Source organism: Sciurus carolinensis, chromosome 9, assembly GCF_902686445.1.
Source record: "Sciurus carolinensis chromosome 9, mSciCar1.2, whole genome shotgun sequence".
Taxonomy (NCBI): domain Eukaryota; kingdom Metazoa; phylum Chordata; class Mammalia; order Rodentia; family Sciuridae; genus Sciurus; species Sciurus carolinensis.
This window is the reverse complement of record NC_062221.1, coordinates 85,426,641-85,444,659: the sequence shown is the minus strand read 5'-3', so window position 1 is coordinate 85,444,659 and position 18,019 is coordinate 85,426,641.

Sequence of the window (18,019 nt, the reverse complement as noted above, 5' to 3'; positions counted from 1 at the left end):
GTGTGAGCAGCTGTCAACTTGTTGGGCAAAAAGACTGGATAGAAATCTTGAGAGACTTATGTGTCAAGTAAAAAGCTTTACTTTCTTTGTATTTTCTTTGCCCTATATAAGCACCTAGTTTTATCAAAAGGATTCCAATAAACTATTTTTAAAAAGAGATTTGCTAAGATTCTCAGTACCTGCAGGATATAGAAAGCAAGAGACTTCAGGTATAAAAGCATGTGGGACAGAGGGAGGAGTGGAGTGATAGAGATCTTTTGTTTTGATGTATAGAATCTAAAGGGCTCTTCTCTCTTCCTTCCTCCCCCCCCCCAACCCTGCAATGGTCTCCTTTTATGAGTTGTCCCTATATGTCTCTGTTTAACTTTCTTAACAATTTCATAAATTTTGATAGCTTGCATTTTCTTTATCATTCAATTTGAAGTATTTTCTAATTTATTTTGGCCTGTTCTTAAAACCTGTGGTTTGTTCTTGGGTTATTTATAACTGTATCCTAATTAATCTACAAATATGGTCACCAACATTCCCCCCGCCATGTCAGTACATACAGGCTATTCCTCACATCAAACTATGGAGATGATCTTACCCTGGAATCTGTGCTACCGTATTAACTGACTTTGGCCAACAGAAGGCAAGAGAAATGATACTGTGCCAGTTCCAGGCTGTGTCTGGATTTGTTGCAGCTTTGTTTAAATTCTTGTTATTGGTGCCTCATGTATTTCCCCAGCAGGATCAGGAATTGTGATTTGAACACCAGCAAATGCTCCAGCTCTATGATTTTTAGCCCGCCCACCAGCTTTTCAGATATGTGTGGCGTTCCCTTTGTTCGTCCTAAGTCTCGAACATCTCTCTCCAGCCTTCTGTCCTTCCCCTAGCAGTCAGTGGGCCACTGCCTTACAGTCAATAAATTCCCACCTATGCCAGGGGGCCTTCCCTCAGTTCTCCCACCCTGCCCCAGCCTTCATGCTGCCTCTATATTCTAGGAGAGCAATGATTGGAGGGCAGATGTGAATTTGCTTTCTGACTGGAGCTCCTGGGAGTATGATCCAACAAACCAACCCACACATTGTTAAATGTTTATTAAAATCCACTGGTTTCTTCTCATCCCGTGCATGGTGGGCCAGTCTCTTCTGTTGTTCCTCCTGGGATGAGAGTAGCCATAGGTTCTTCTCTGCTAGGAAGGAGTTTTCTCTTCCTAGTACCTAATTCCCTGTGGTTAGTTAGCACTTTACTATTACAGTTTATTGGGTTAACTCATCTTATAGTGGGAGTGATAGTCATTTGCAATTTTCCACCTCAAAACAGGAAACAGAAGATGTTGTATTTAAGGTCCATACCCTCCCTATGTAACAGATTGTCTAGTAATAATGAACTCTGTTCAAACTTCCTTCCCATTTACTAGTCTGCAGTGCTAGGTGTCCTCTTCAAGTTCCAGATCATAAGCCAGCTATCGTCAGAGCAGTAGATAAATCATCAGTCTCACCACTTTACCTCCACTTCTGGTAATATACATATATAGGGTTGGGGTAGAAGCTTTAGGGTTAGAGTCTGTTTATGAAATTAGCATGACTGACCTTTCATTACTACACCAATAGTTCTCTGTAGTACAGACCTTTCCTCTCTTCCTTGACACCTATTAGTTTCCATTTATATGACTAATTTTCTTTCCTTTCCTTTCAGGGACATAGTATTTGTACAATTTTCTGAGCTCCATTCTACTTGGCCAGGATTCTGATGCTCCCTAAATTTTGCTAGCCACCAAGAGTCTTCCACCTACGTGTCTTTGTCTTTTCAACTACTAGTCAGCACCCTGCTATTGTAAAAAAAAAAAAAAAAAACTAATACTATACTCGTCCATTTTAAAGCATTACTCATCTATATTTTGCTCCAATATTTTGTAAAAGATGTGAAATTTTTAACACTATCCTCAACATATATGTGGCACAAATTTTTCATGCAATAAGTGTTGGACATTGTTTTATTAGAGCCAGCATTGGCTAAAATTCCTATCAATCAAAATAGAAAGTAAGGTAGGCCATGGTAGATGGATGAAAGAAGATAGCTTAGGTGTAAGTCTTACCTATCATAATTAGGCTTGGCTTCACCTACAAAAGGAGTGGTCCTAGTGGTTTTCCCTGCTCTGTATGTGACTCCAAGGTGTGGTTTAAAGGCTAGACTTCTGGTTTAAATCCTAATGTTTAAAATTTGACATAAAAGTTAAGGTCATGTAAGATTTTTAGAAAGTAATAATCACCTGTCAAAAGTTGAACCGATCCAGGAACTGTGGCACACACCTGTAATCCCAGTGGCTCAGGAGGCTGAGACAGAAGGATCATGAGTTCAAAACCAGTCTCAGCAACTTAGTGAGGTCCTAAGCAACTCAATGATACCCTTTCTCTAAATAAAATGTAAAAAAGGACTGGAGGTTGCTCAGTGGTTAAGCGCCCTGGGTTCAATCCCTGGTACCAAATAACAATAATAACAACAACAACAACAACAACAAAAAGTTGAGCTGAGCTGAGATGAACTGCCATGTGATTGTGTTGTCAATTAAAACAGACCAAAATGAAAATGACAACAATCAGTTGCAAGTTTTAAAAATCCTTTCATTCTGTTTTCTGCTCCTGATTCTCACAGTAAACCTGGCTAAAAACTGCCAGTAATATTCACACCACTGACTAAATGTGCTGCCTTGTGCTATGCCAGATTAAGTAGTACATCACTTTTAAATTCAACCTCAAAGTCCCAAGACATGGGAAGAATATAGCCAAGTTCTTTGCCGGAATATAACACAAGCAGCCTCTAGACCAATTTCTAGTAATGACCTCATTTCCCTCTGAAACCTCACAAGCACAGACCACATGCCTATCAGTATTCTAGTCTACTGAGTTCCCACCAGAATCACTCATTAAGCTCTGTTTACAAAATTCTAAATCTTTTCCAGTTTGCATTTCTAAACTTTTCAAAAATCCTCCCATGAAAACCAGTTACAAAGGCTTCTGAATCACATGGTCAGGTTAATCATAGCAACAATCCCACTTCTTGGTACCCAATTTCTGTTTTAGTTAGCTTTTATTTCATGGTGACCAAAACACTTGAGAAGAACAACTTAAAGAAGGAAAGGTTTATTTGGGGCTCATGGTATCAGAGGTCTCAGTCCATAGACAGCTGATTCCATCATTCTGGGCCCAAGGTGAGGCAGAACATCATGGGGCAGGGCCCAGCACAGGAAAACTGGTCAGTTCAGGCTGAGGTCAGGAAATAGAAGTGGAAGGAGGGGTGAGAACTGCAGGAAGAAGAACTTTTCCAGGGCATGCACACAGTAACCCACCCCCTTGAGCCATGTCCCACCTGCCTATAATTACCACTTAGTTCATTCAAACTAGGATAGACTGTTTAGGTTACAGTTCTCACAATCAAACCATTTCACCTCTGAATAGTCCTGCATTAACAGAAGCTTTGGGAGGACACCTTATATCCAAACCATGAAAGGGTGTCTGGGCTAAGAATGTAGATACACACAAAAACATGGCCATCCAGCAGTCCTGCCCCTTCCTTCATAGCTTGCAATGCACTCGTTTATTCACCAAATCTGGTGTGAGATGAATGCTCTCCCCATAAAGTCCGCCAAGTAAAACCCTTGTAATTTCTCATGGTCAAACCAGAAAAATCACACATAGTTTCTGGCCAACAGCCAGACTCATCATCTACTTCTAAGCAGGGACTAACACAGGTAAAAGCAAGCTGACTTCTTTGGCTGCTCATTTACACAGCCCTAAGAGCCCTGGTCTCCTGAAGAAGGGTTGGAAGACATTTGGCACTCTGTAAAGTTCTTTTCTAGGTAAATTTCTTCTGATTTCTGTCCTGCCTAAAGAAATTGATCCTGGTGGTCCTTGCATGCACATGTAGTAACCAACCTAGGGAAAGGGACAAATTCTGAGACAGCTTATAAAATTATCTATGAGGTGGTGATGGTTTCTGGATGGAAAACATTGGAATTGTTATAATCCACACAATAAACTAGACTTAAACAAAACTTAAATAATCTTCCTTATACTCATGGTCTGTCAATACTTTTTATCCACAGATATTAAGTAGAATAAACTTGAACACATCTTCAAAAATGTTACTTCTTTTTAAAATAACTCACATTCTGCAAACATGTGTGCAACCAGGGAAAAGCTCTTAAAGATGGTACTGGTTGATGCCAATGAAAATAAAATAAATGATTGGCCTGGAGCCCCCATTAGAGGCAGTCTAATATAATAGTTAGTTTCTTTTAGGGACTCAGCAGGCATTAACAATGACACACACAGTCTTTGGATAGTAGAACCTTAGCTTTATTTGATAGATCAAAAGAGAAAGGCATGAAGTAGTTTATAATATCAGACTTGAACAGTGATTCTGGATAACACATGGAATACCTGAGACAATAAATCATATTTTAATGGGATTTGTAATGAAAATGCTATGGAAAGATAATAGTCTAAGGGTCTCTGTCACACTGTGTAATGAACAGCAGTAATTGTCAATGATTATTTCCAGAGTCACCATCCTATAAAAGCATGAAATACAGAAAGAAATGTGCAATCCTGATGTTTTCCTTGGTAGTAGTCTGATATCCAATACCATATGCGTGGCAGCAAGAAGATCAACTGCATAAATATTTAGATAGGAAAAAGAAAGTGAAAAACTATTCCAGCTCCTAAGCTGTTCTTTCCTTTAGCTCTTTTCAAAACTACTTAAGGTCCACTGCTTATCCAAATAACCTGTTGCCACTTATATAAGGGGGGAAAAACACAAAAAAAGTTAAGAACAAAAATTTTTCAAAAGAACATGGGTCTTGAAAATGACCACCACATAAGGCAGGTAAGTTTGGCTTGCCTAGAAAGATTTTCTTAAGGATTTTCTGTTTTTAACCAAAGGAAATTTTATTTTTCTGACAGTTTTATGAGCACTTTTTTCTACAAATATCATCTTTAGCCCTGGCTTACATCTATGTTCACGGGAAACCAATTCTATTTCATTTCACGAACATCTGCAAATGAGTAATGTCTTTGGATTCACAGCAATGCTGTCTGCTTTTGGATAACAGCTATATAGTTATTGTTAAGGACTCCTACTGAACTGGTAGGCTCTCATAGTTATTGAGTACTATTTTATTAGGTCAATTAAGTCTTTAGTTGGACCAAAGTGCCACAGCAATAACAATCTCCCTAGGAATAATATTTTCAAAAAAGCATCAGTTAACATATTCCTGGGTGTTATTCCTACAAAAAAAAAAAGCCCTGTAGTAGATGATTCTCTTAGAACCGATATTAAGGCAAAAATATCCAGAAACAGGCAAAGGATTTCAAGAAAAAATAACAAGTTGAAATCGGAGGCTATTTGTTAAATAATCACAGTGAATTCTTTCTCCACCTTTAACATCATTAATAACACTAGGTACTGCATGTGAGACAGTCTTAGCAGTCATGTTGCCAGTGAATATAAAAGTAATAAACATGAGCACTTTCATATAGCTTAAACATTCAGCTTGGTAATCATAGCAATTGCATTGTTCATTCAAAGGAAAGTTCATTGTCTCTCAGTATATGTTTACCTTGAGTTATGCCACAATTCTGTAGTTCCCACTACAGAACTAGCACAAGATCTAAGTATTAGAATTATGAATTATTTTTGTCCACTATTTCTCTTCTTATTTTCCCATGTATTCCAGACATTTATTTTAAATATCTTCAAGGACAAAAGTTATCTCTTAATTTCCTAGATTTGGGTGATACAGTTTGATCAACATTAAAATATATTTTTATTATAAACATTTGGGAGTCTTACATATAATCAAATTGAAAATTTTCATTTTCAATTTGTCTTCTTACAAAATTGACATTTGTAACATTTGCAATTTTAAAAGGAATATCTCAGTTTAAACTATAAATTTTAGCAGTGCAATCTCATTGAGCAAATGGGAATATATATTTTATCAGAATACAAAGTCAGTAAGTGTTTTCAAAAAAGTCTAAAGTACTTCTTTGTTCTAAAACAGGAAAATTCCAAATGGGTTGAGAGGGTCATGTTGATCTCATGAAAATATGAGATAGGATTTGAAAATGGATTTGGTTGCAATGCAGTAATCTCTAATCACTTCATAATTTTTATTTTATATTGTAAAATGATGCATCTTATCAAAATATACAAGATGGGAATGCAGGATTAAAAGGTTTTATCTGACCCCCTGCACACATACAGCACTCATTAAAATTGTGTACAGTTCCAAAAAGGGAGTGAGGGCTGAAGGTGTAGCTCAGTGATAGATGGAAGGTATGTTTCACAGGTGGGAGGCCTGGGTTCAATCCCTAGCACCAAAAATAAAATAAAACAAATTGTTAACCCTCAATTATATTTCCATATAACTACAGCATAAGGAGAAAAGAAAAAATCATAATTATTGAGAAACAGGTACTATGAAAGAAAAAATATATCTTTATCCAAATATATACATGTACTCTTTTGGCTGACTTATTAGTTTTCAAGTAACATCCCACTAATCTTTTATTGATTCCATTTTTCAAAAGAGAAGAAATCTCTGCCTAAAAGTGCACCTTACTGAAATGAATCTGAAATAAAAGATTTGCATGGATGGCCTCATAGAGAGGTGCAACCTAGCCACGGGCAAAGTGGAAATCTATCACAGTAACAGTGCCTCCCTTGGTTCCTGCTTCCTGATCTCACAAAACTCTGAAGTCACTGACATCAACATTTATTTCAACACATTTAATATGCCCTTTAAGTGATCACAAGTTAGATGAACTCTACATGATACAAAACAAATATACACTAAAAGTATATTGATCTTATCCTGGAATATCATTATGTGTCTTAGTCAAAATACTTTGAGGTCCCTATAAGAAAGAATCAGTAACCAGATGATGACACTTATGTCTTATCTTCCCCACATTTTAGTTTAGTAATCCCAATCTAGTCATTCATTCAACACAAATACATATATAGCACCAGTCACTGTTCCTGGCACTAAAGATAAAGCATGAGCAAAAGAAAGAAAAAAATATGTATCTCTTGGAACTTTCATTTCAGTGGGAGAAATAGACAACAAATAATCAATGTGCACAAGTGAAAATCCATAGCACAGCAGAAGATATTAAGTGCTTGAGAGAAAAATAAATCTAGGCCAGATGGTTGGAGAGGAGTATCACTGGTCAGGATGGTGCCCAGGGAAGGTCTCACTCCCTGGGTGCCCACACTGAAAACAGTGAGCTAGTTGGCGGAGACATCTGCGGATGAGAGAGCTCTGGTCAAAGTGGTGTGTTCAACAGCAGCAGCTTCTTGGGTGTTCGTGGAGCTAGCTGCAGGGAAGCAGAGAGGGGCAGTGAAGAGAGGTGAAGAGGAGGAGGAGGAGGCACTTGGAGGAGATGAGGTGAGAAAGGAAGAAACAGATGTCACTTCCCACTCAGGTTTTGATTTTGTTCTTTTTCATGTATTATCTCACTAGTGTTATATTGTTTTAGACCCTTTCGACTTCTTTCATTGTTTTCCTTCCTGAGTACAAAGTGTAATTACTTTCCACTGAATATGAAAGGGTTTGAACTCATCCAATGTGAGGGCAGAACTGGTAATAAGGTATAAAGAATCCACTGATTTGTTTCATCTCTGCTAAAGCTTTGGGCTCTGAGCTTTTCAGCAGCACTTTTGAAATCTCTGCTTCTAGCCCTACCTGGGTTCTCCTGGATTCTCTTCTAACCTTTACTGGGTTTAGTTGGTGAACTAAAATAATCCACTAAAAAACTCCTGGAAAAAAAAGCAATTACAGCATATAGCAAGGTTGATGTAAAATAGTCAATAGTAAATTTCTTGTATGCTAGCAATGAACAAGTGGAATTGAGATTAAAGACCATATCATTTACATTAACATTCAAAAATAAATAAATACTTAGGCATAAATCTAATAAGGTATATATAAGATCCATATAAGAAAAATTACAAATCTCTGAAGAACAAAATTAAAGAACTAAATAATTAGAAGACTCATTATTATCAAAATGTCAGTTCTTCCCAACTTTACCTATAGATTCAAAGAAATCTCAATTAAAAACCTATCAGTATTTGTGTGTGTGTGAATTTCAACAAACTGATTCTAGAGTTTACACACAGGCAAAAGGCTCAGAAAAGTCAATGTTATATTTATAGAGAACAACAAAGTTGGAAGACTGAGAGTAATTGATTTTAAGATTTACCATGAAGTTATGGTAATCAAGACAGTGTGGTATTGATGAACAAACAGACAAATAGATCAATGGAAGAGATTAGAGAACCTAGCAAGAGACCCACATAAAAACAGTCACCTGATCTTTGACAAAGAAACAAAGGCAATACAATGAACCAAACATAGTCTTTATAACAAATGGTGCTGGAACTAGTGAACAATCACAGGCATAAAAAAAAAATCTAGATGCAGTTTTCATCCTTTATGAAAATTAACACAGGAGAAAACCTAAATGGCTGTAGGAACAGCAATAGTCTTTTAAGTATAACATTGAAGTTACCATCAATGAAAAAAATAACTGATAAGCTGAATTTCATTAAAATTAAAAGCTTCTGCTGTGCAAAAAATAATAGCAAGAGATTGAGAAGACAAGCCACAGACTTGGAGAAAATATTGCAAAAGACTTATCTGATAAAGAGCTGTTATCCAAACTATACAAATAACTTTCAATGCTTAACATTAAGAAAACAAACCACATAATTAAAGATGGTCAAACACCTTAACATTCACCACACCAAGGAAGATATGCAGTGGGCAAATAAGTATATAGAAAAAGTCTCTATATTGTATGCCATCAAACAATGCAAATTAAAACAATGAGATCCACCACAAATAAATTGGAATTACCAAAGTGAGAACACAGATACCTCCAAATGTCAGCAGAAATGTAGAGCAACAGAACTCTCATTCATTGCTGGTGGGAATGCAAAATGGTATAGCACATTTGGAACAAAATGTAGCAATTTCTCATAAAACTAAACATATTCTTATCACAGGACGCAGCAATTATACTCCTTGGTATTTACCAAAGGAATTGAAAATAAGTCCACACATAAACCTGCACCATGATGTTTATAGCAGTTTTATTCATAATTGTCAAAACTTGAAAACAACCAAGATGTCCATCAGTTGGTGAATGGATAAATTATCTTTTTCAATCCAGACAATGGAAAATTATTCACTTGATCTAGCAACCCATGAAGAGACATCAAAAAAAAAAACTTAAATGCATATTACAAAGTAAAAACATTTAATCTGTAAAGGCTACATGCCATATGAACCCAACTATATGACATCTGTAAAGGACAAAACTATGAAGACAGTTAAAAGATCAGTTGTTGCCAGAGGTTGGTGTGGGGAAGTATGGATACACAGAGCATGGAGGATTTTTTTAAAGCAGTGAAAATACTCTATAATGAAAATGCTATAATGATGGATATACAACATTATGTACTTGTCCAACCATAGAATATACAACACCAGGATTTAACCCTAAAATAAAGAGGAATTAAGTGATTATGATACATTCGTGTAGGTTCATCAATTATGGCAAATTTATCCTGTGGTGGGAAATTTTGATAATGGGTGAGACTACTCATATGTTGGGGGATGGGGCAAAAGGGAAATCTCTGTACCTTCCTCCCAATTTTTCTGGGAACCTAAAAAAGAAAAAAAAAAGTCTTTAAAAATAGATTATAGATGGATTAAAGATATAAATGGTTAGAAGTGAAACATGATAAAATGCATAAAAAGGAAAAAATATGAAGTATTATAAAGGTCTGGAAAGCTTTCTTAAATAACATTGAAAAAGTTAGTTCACATAAACTTCAATTATTGGCCACAAAGCCTGTATTAACAAAGTTAGGCAATAAGCAACAGTTTGGAAGAAAATATTTGCAATGCTTATAGCAGTAGAGAGATTAGGAGACAGAATAAATATGAAGAACTCCTACAAATCAAACCACCCTTACAAATGGTTGGAGTAAGAAATATGAACAGAGCACAAAAACAGAAACACAAACACATAGATGTTTGACTTCTAGCAATTAGGGAAATCAGGTATTTTTTAGTCACTCTAGCAAAAATTAGATTTTATATTGGACTTAGACAAGGCTGTAGAGGAATGGGCTCTTATTTCTGGAAATTAAAACTGCATAAAGCTTTTGAAGGATAATATGATAGCATCTATAAAAATTTACATTTTCCTTGACCCAGCAATTAAATGTCTGAGAATCTTAATCTAATGTGATGTCAGGACATGTAACAAAGAGTCATAAGAAATGATGGTCTATAAAGTATTGCTTCTAATGGTAAGCTAATTGAAATATCTTATATTTCCATCAATAGAATTTGTAAATGAACTATGGTGCAACCCATAACCTGGATACTACAGCACAGTAATGTCACCAGGACGGATGACATTTAATTGTGTATTTCAAATAGTAGGCAGAGAGGATTTTGAATACTCCCAACACAAAGAAGTGACAAATGTTTGAAGGGATGGATATAACAGTTACCCAATCTGATCATTACACATTACATGCATGTATTGAAATATCACACTGTACCCCATAAATATATATAATTATTACATTTTGATTAAAATATTTTTTAAAAAATAGAAAATTCTCTTCTTATCTGTGGTTTTTTTCGACCGGGAGAAAATTTGCCCATCAGGGAATATTTGACAATGAATATCTGGGAGCATTTGTGAGTGATAAAGCAGGCAGAAAGGGAAGTAGCGCAGGTGTCTAATGATGAATCCAGGAATGCTGCTAAATATCCTATAATGCACAGGACAGTGCCCCTCCCATTAAAGAATTATCCAGTCCCAAATGTCAACCATGCCACAATTGAGAAACAGGGAAAGATCTCCAAGTTGCATCAAATGAAAAAAAAAAGACTGAAAACCATATATAGAGTGCCACTCCACTTTGAGAAAACAAAATCAAAATTTAAAAATATGCATATTATGTTTGTGTATGAGTAGCTTATTTATTTGGAGGAATAAATATTAAAATATTAATTTTAATAGTATTAAATATTAACTGAGTTTAAACTCTGAGAAAAAAGGAGATTGAAAATAAAATAAGGAAGACAAGAACTCTTTAACGCTTTCTGCATAATTTGAAAGTTCCTCACCAATCACGTATTAAGGTATTTTTTATTAAATTAAAAGAATCAAATGTAAAGCCTGTATCACATTCATTCCAAGAGTAGTGAGTTAAGTTCTTGCTTTCTCTCCTGAGGTTTGGAGACTCTGATATAACCATTCCCCTTTCTGGTGTTTTGCAGTATGAAAATGGGTGATGATATCAGCATTTGTTTCAGCAATGGTTAGGATTTAAAAGCACTCTTAATTCCTTAGAATGCAGTTGCTGTTAAAGACTGAATTGTAGGATCCTTAAATTCATACAATGCACTTCCATCTCCTAGTACCTCAGAATGAAAACATATTAGGAGAGGAGGTCTTTAAAGAAGTGATTAAGTTAAAATGAGGCTCTTAGGTGGGAGCCTAATCCAAGATGACATATCCTTCTAAAAAGAGGGGTGGCATCAGGAATGAGGGCTCACTGAATACAGGCCATGTGAGATCACAGTAAGCCAAAGGCCATCAACAAGCAAAGGAGAGAAACCTCTGAAGAAACCTGCCACATCTCCACTTTGAACCTCTAGTCTCAAAGGTGTAAGCCATCTGTTTTGGTTTGGATGTGAGGTGTCCCCAAAAAGCTCACATGTGAGACAGTGCAAGAAGGTTCAGAGGAGAAATGATTGGACTGTAAGAGTCTTAACCCAATCAATGAATTAATCGCCAGATAGGGGTTAACTGAGTGGTAACTGAAGTGGTAGGGTGTGGCTGGAGGAGGTGGGAATTGGGGTGTAGCTTTGGAGTATGTATTAGTATCTGGCACATAGAGATCTCACTCTCTGCTTCCTGATTGTAATGGGAACTGTTTCCCTCTGCCACCCTCTTCTGCTATGAACCCTAAGGAATGGAGTCTGCTATCTATGGATTGAGACCTCTGAAACCGTTGAGTCCCCAAATAAAAATTTTTCCCCCTGTAGTTGTTCTGGTCAGGTCTTTTAGTCACAGCTGCAAAAAAGCTAACTAACACACCATCCAATCTGTGGATTTATTTTTTTACTGTAGTTCTTGCAAGTTAATATAGTTTCTGTTTGAGAATATAGCATACATAAAATTATTAGTTCTTATCTCAACATGAATGGTTAAGTTTAAGAAGCAAACAAAAGCTATTGAGCTAGTTTCATTTCTCAAACTGAGATGAGTGAGTGAAAACAAATCCATACTTCTAGATGACAACTGTCTTACAATCTTGTTGCTGACACTATGAAGTTATTGACTTAAGATTTTTCTGGCAGATCCTCCTTGCATGCTCTCTGGGGCTGCTCTTCTCCCCACCAATTAACCTGCTAACACAGCCACTGGCCCTGCATCTGAACTTGTAGGCATCAAAGAATCTGATGTCACAGCACACAACAAGCCCTGAAAGGCTGGGAATGAGATACATATTTGATTATGGATTAAAGAGAATTGATCACCTATTCCTTCCCCAGTTCCTTTATATTTCCCATATATGAAATAAAGTTTTCTCTACAGTGAAAAAATAAGAGGAAAATAGCACTGAGAGGAGAGGTTACAAAAACCTACAAATGAGGGTCAGATGTTGACAATAGATTAAAGGGACATCAAGTGCTATTTGGAATTCTGAAAGGCAACTGGTCAAAACAGCCTTGCCAATCAGGAGCATCCATGGTGGAAGGCATGAATAAACAGAGAAAAGGCCTGAGACAGAATCCACACCCTCTAGGACCTGTGTGACATTAGGCAGTACCACAGGGTCCTCTGTCCCAAAGGGAATGGTTGAGGTTGCTGGCTGATGAGTTCAAATGCCTGGCAGAAAGAAGTGATCCTGAGGTAGAGACCAGAAGGACTCACAGTCAAGGAAGGGCTGATTGGGAAGCACAGCCAAAGTTCCAGGATCCAGAACATGAGCAAAACAGACAAGGAGAAGGAGAAATCAAGAGCAGCCCAACGACGCAGAGCCCATTGCTAGTTGCACTGAGATAACAGTGTCTTGCACTTCCACAAACAAGGCAGCCAAAGCAGAGTTCCCTGCCCTCCAACAAGCAGGACACAACACACACACACTGGTCTGGAGGGCTGGGTGGATGGAATGTTCCTCTGATTTCTAGGCTTCTAATTCTCACCCACACTGTGACAGTGCTTAAGTTTCCTCCTGCACCTCTCTGCCATCCTGGCAAGGCAGAGATGAAGGTGGCAGGTGGTAGTACCACTTGTAAGAAAAGAAGCAGCCCTGACAGATTAAATATTTATCTAAACGAGGCTGTTTTAGCCAAAAGAGACTTAATTATCTTTAACTGTCAAGTTCTTACTCCATCAGCATGAAAGGGATCACAGTGCGAGATAAAATGAAGTGCGGCACAATTTCAAAGCTCCTTCTACTCCCCATCCAAGTTGTACTATATATCTCTATCCCTCCCTCTTACATTTTGGATTATTTTAAAATAAAGACAGCATAAATGTGGAAGATCCTCAAGCATACTATTGAAAACTCATTTTATGAAACAACGGATGCACACAGCTCCCCAGCAGCAGGTGCACGCAGGAGCCATGTGTGACCAGAATAGCTATGCTATGGAGGGTGGCTGGTGCCTGTTGTACAGGCCCGCAGAGCCATCTTCCATCCACTCTGAAGGTGGACGGGCTATGACAGGAGATCAGACAGAAAAGAAGGCCTTGAAAATTCATATGCTAAGCTGAGCTCTCAAAACATAACTTCTAAATCATCAATGACAAACAGTAGTTTGTTTTCCTGGCTGCTTTATTGAAAGAAGTGCAGGACATTTTTTTTAAAGGGACACAAGAAAGATTTTCACTCTTCCTAATTAAAATAACCATTTATCTTTAATGTACCCTTCAATATTCCAAGGGTTACTGGGCATAATGCTTGATTTGCATGCTTCTGATTTCAGTTTGAATATATATCATTACTGCTGTAAGTAGATGCAGATGCTCAAGTTAATTTTATTGTCAATGACTCAAGGCATTTTTTAAGAAAAGTGCACAATGCTTTTAAAAATCCAATAAATTATGTTGAAACTTAATTTATTTCGTGTTATACCTTCAACTGAGGAAAGACATAAAGTGCTCTTGAGTTTAAATCTTGCTTTTATCACCAATTGAATAAGTATCTGACTTATTAAAATGAGCAAGGCAAGCTCTTGGAATGTTATCGATGTGCTAACAATCCCTCATTAGTTGGATAAAGAATTACATCTTGACTAAAATGGATAAGAAGCTTATAAACTATCTTATTAATCTGCAAATAATGATAACTTGTAGGCATACATTATGTTGAACTCATGTCAACAGAAATGAAAATTTCTCTAGAATCATTCTATAAAAATGTCTATTGCCCACTATACCCTCAAGCCACAGAATCCTGACTGCAACTATTGGCAGAACTTCCCACAATTCAGTTAATAATGAAAAATATAACTGAGAGGGGGGATTAAATAAGTATTTTATAAAAAATTGAAAATTATTAAGAACACACTATAGAAAAATAACTGTATGTAGTTTAAAACTTAATTATTCTCTTGCCATCTAAATGAGCCTGGCCACCTTGGACTTCCCTTCTCCTCCCAAAAGTGTCTTGAAGTTAAACTTGATAGGTCATTTCTCAGTATACACACACACACACACACACACACACACACACACACTCATTTCTACAAACCTAAATTTTAAAAAAATCAGAGAGTCTCCAAATAACAATGCTGTTTATTTGGGAATAGCAGAGCACTGCAATGGGAATATGGGAGCCATAGTAAGCTATGGGCATATTCAAAGAGGTTAAGGCCGGGGGAGTTTTTACAGACAAAATTGATAAACATTACATCAGATTTTTGAAACAATAATCCTTGGCCACAGTGATTAATAACAAGAGTGGTGTCAGTTGCAGGCGGCATGCACAGTGACTTGACAGATGCCATTGTAGAAGTACTTTTTTTTATGAAGTTGTGGTGGCCTTTGTGCAAGATTGTAGTCCACAGAGTCTTCTGTGACTCTGCAGTTACTTATCAGGGGGTCATGCATAAGAACCCTTCTTCCATAACATCGTGGCTTGATTTACTTTTTCTTGTTAGGGTTGACACAAGTGACTCCAATTTGATTCTGACAATTTTCACATTTCTTCGACACCTCCAAACGGAATGTCACCTTGATGGATGGCCCATGTGGAAACAAAAGAGATTTCCAATATATCCTGTCCATAAAAACATCAGAAATGCTCTTCTTTAAACTGTTTTTATATACCCCAAACTTCCTGTCCCACTTCAGTTGCCTAGAACCCTCCTCTGCATGTGTAACCTCCTCTTCCAGAACAAACTTTTCACCTCTTGATCCAATTTCTTTAAGTGGAGCAATCCAACCCATCCTTAATGTCAGCAAATTGTATCTTTCTTGGCCATCCACTTCAGCAAAATAACGGTCCCCCGGGGCGCCTACCCTTATTAGAATTCAAGAGGAGCTTTGGATAACAAATGTTTTGCTATTGATACAAAAATTTAAGCTAAACTCACCCTCAAACACACTTACTCTCTCACTTATTCACTTACAGAATCTTACACTTTGGTCCTGGGATTAGCACCCCTCTTTTAGGAAGAAGGAGATTGAGGAAGCCAAGAAAATAACTGCACTATCCAAGTTTGGTTAGTCACCTAATTCTTTTTGTGTGCAGACTCTGTCTACATTTGACACTGATTATATCATCCACAAGTATCTATTGAGATGATCATTACTGCCTATCATTTGTTTTCAATACATTCACAAATAACTTTGGTCCCTTTATTATGAATACTAAAATCCATAATTTCAATATTTTCTATTCCAGCTGCTGGCAGGTGTTTTTTTCCTAAAAAATCCTGGCTGCAAGTGTTTATTACCTCAGAAAATTTCTCCCTCCCGGCCCTGAATAATCTCCACTATGAGCCTATTTTTCTTTTCTGCTGCATTACATCCCTTATCCACTATAAGTTGTGTCAGTGGAAAGATTTTTATCCCACTTGTACTTTGGTAGTATTTTCAGGTATTTATTTTAAAAAAATCCTCTCCTAGATCAGTTAAAATCTCTAAAATATTCTACTTATGGGCATTAAATAATTCCTAGAAGTAATCACCTAGCAGTTTTCACCTTAGCTATTTTTAAGGTCATGGAAACAATCAATATTCTCGAGTCTTCTCCTAGCAATCCAAGTCAATCACCCCACATATCCAGGGTTGTCTCCATTTGACACAACACAAAATTTGTACTGCACAGAAAAATGTTGATGTTTATCATCCCAAAATCACTGATAGAATTCCTAAGCTAATTATTATCCAGTTATTGCTGATGGGGAGTGATAAGAGATTCTCAAATCTTCAGTTTTTTTTTTTTTCTAGAAGAACTAACAGTTTTAAAAGAATTCTTTTAATTTTGAAAGTTACTAACTTAATACCACAATTCACAAGCCCTAGGAATCATATTTCTTTGAGTTTTGTTGTTGTTGTTGGTTTGGGGATTTGTTGTTTGTTGTTGTTTTGGGTGTTTGTGTGTGTGTGTTGGGGTTTTTCATTTGTTTGGTGGGATCTCAGGGGTACTCAATCACTGAGCCACATCCCCAGCTCATTTTACTTTTTATTTTGAGTCAGGGACTCACTAAGTTGCTCAGGGCCTTGCTAAATTGCTGAGGCTGCCTTTGAATTTGTGATCCTCCTGCCTTAGCCTCCTGAGACACTGGGATCACAATCACACACCACCATGCTGAGCCCCAGGAACCATATTCTTAAAAACACTTTTGAAGCAGAGCATTCTTTACTGTAGGACCTACACAAAAACAGGCTACAGATCAGAGGTGCACTTGAATTTTCAGTCATTTAAGACCTGCCCTAGAGAAAGCTCACTAAGCCAGCTGTGCCTCTAATACCCCTTCACTTCCACAACTCAGCTTTTCTTCACTGCCAAGTCCTCCATTACCAAACTCTAATCATTCACTATTTAGAATATTTTATAAAGTACTTGAAGTTTGATATGATGCTCAGAATCTGTCCTACTGCTAAAACAAATGCCCAGGTCTGGGTAACATATAAAGAGTAGAAATTTATCATTCACAGTTCTGGAGACTGGAAGTCCATGATCAAGGTGCTGGCAGATTCAGTGTCCAATGAGGGCTGCTCTCTGCTTCCAAGCCTCTGTCTCTGCATCCTCATATGGTAGGACAAAAAAAGGATAATCACTGTTTCCTCACATGGAGAAAAGATGGAAGGGCCAGGCAGCTCTCTAAAGCCTCTTCTACAAGGACATTAATCTCACTCTCTGGGCAGAGCCCTCACAGCCTAATTACCTCCCTAAGACCCCACATCTTACTATCATCACTCTGGAATTTAAATTCCAACATACAAATTTCAGAGAGACACATACATTCAAACCACACCAGAATCAAATGAATTTTCTTGACAGGCATGTTTTTGAAATGCCTTTAAATTCTTTCACTTATAAGCATGGCTCAAATAGGAGATGTTTTGATGGATGTAGAAGAATCTCAGTACTTCCTGATTCTGTAAATTATCAAGCTGTGTCATTCTAATTCTCTCTTCCCGGCCTGGAATGCAGTCCTAAAGTATTAAGGGATTGTTGCCTTTACATAGTTAAAAGTACGTGCTCGGGCAAAACATAGTAGCATAAAGTGTACAGCTTGTGGTGAAACAGGAGGCTGATTTCCAGCACAAACACAATTCTCTGACCCAAATCCTCTTTGTTAATGCCAATGTCAGTTTTGACTCTAGAAAGGTCATTAAAGTATGCAGTATCAGCTAGTCTGGGTGGGCAGACAAGTCTGAACAGGAGTAACATTCTATTCCTCTGCCTTTTAGCT